Source organism: Mustela nigripes, chromosome 12, assembly GCF_022355385.1.
Source record: "Mustela nigripes isolate SB6536 chromosome 12, MUSNIG.SB6536, whole genome shotgun sequence".
NCBI classification, from domain to species: domain Eukaryota; kingdom Metazoa; phylum Chordata; class Mammalia; order Carnivora; family Mustelidae; genus Mustela; species Mustela nigripes.
The window spans coordinates 151,369,105-151,370,620 of record NC_081568.1 but is presented as its reverse complement, the minus strand read 5'-3'; positions in this window follow the sequence as shown (position 1 = coordinate 151,370,620).

Sequence of the window (1,516 nt, the reverse complement as noted above, 5' to 3'; positions counted from 1 at the left end):
CATAACGTGGAAGTTAAGAAACAAAACAAAACATAAGGAAAGGGGAGGCAAAGGAGAAGGTAAGCCAAGAAACATTCTTTTAACTATAGTGACCAAACTGAGGTTTGATGGGCTAAGTGAGGGATAGGCTAAGTGGGGGATGGGTATTAAGGAGGGCACTTGTGTTGAACACTGGGTTTTATATGTAAGTGAAGCATTGCTAAATCCTACTTGTATGTTAACTGACTTGTATGTTAATTGTTACTTGTATGTTAACTGAGTAGAATTTAAACAAATTTTAAACAAAAATCTGAAAAAGAAAGCAAAAAAGAAAGTGAGCTGTGTCTTATTTTCTTGAACTTAGTGATTTTATGAAGAAGAGGTACTGGATTGCCCTGCAGTACAGTTTCCCCCTTCGGCAGAATCCAACACTTTTGGAGAATATCCTAAGAGTGCTGTGAATGTTGTGCTAATTTGTTTGATTTCCTTTTACTTTCAGTGTTGTTGTTGTTGTTTTTTTTTTTTTTTGCACTGATTTTTTGCTTGTTGTGCGAAATTTTTGTTCTCTGTAGGAGGCAGACAAGGCAAGACTTCTGTCAAAGCTGGATGCAGGGCAGTGGTGTTAACAAAATTTGCATGGGGCCACTAGTCCTATGCAGGATCCCCCGAATCTCTGTGTCAGCTGGGGGCTGCATGTTGGGGTAGATGAGGACATGAAGCTTGGCACAGCATAAAATGATGGCTGGCTATTGTTGCACCTGTTGCACGACATTGTTTGATGGCCCATGACTGAGCTCTATGCGGTGGGTTGGTCTGGCAGGTAAGCTGGGCATGGCACACACCAGCAGCTGTGTACCTGGAAGGTGTGTGCATTGTGCAGTGATGGCTGGGGACACACATGTGAGCCCTGAACAGCAGATGTACACAGCACACAGGGACAGCTACAGATCCAGCATCTACGTGGTATGCACACACAGTCTTAACAAAATTTGTACTGAACCCAAGTCCCAGGCTAGCAGGTTTGGAGTGGGCAAGTCATCAGGAGAATTCATGGGTGTGATACACTTCTAGCAGGTCTGTAGTTAAGTGTCTGTACAGTCTCATCTCTAGAAAGTGTCTCTGTGTTTGTGTTGTTGACAATGAAGGAAAATGGAGTCTTTCATCTCCCTCATTTTCAAAGAATTCCCCCAACATCTTCTAAAATCAGTATAACAGATCCATTTCCCGTTTACCCTTGATGTTTTGTAAATTGTCACTTTTATGTTTTCTCTTTGGGCAGGATAATGTAAGGACCTATTTAGCAAGAAGCTTTCATTAAAGTTAAACTGTCCCTGCTCCCCTTCCCCCAGGGGATTTACTTAAAAACAAGTCCTGAAAACCAGCTCCAGGTAAAAAGCCCAGATACAAGGGTGGGTCAGGCCACGTGGACACATCCAATCATTGGGGGGTTGCATACTGTCTCCCTAGCTACCAAGAAGTAGGGGATCCTTTTTGGCGCTAATCCTAATCAAGGTGTAATAGGCTGGTTAAAATGTCT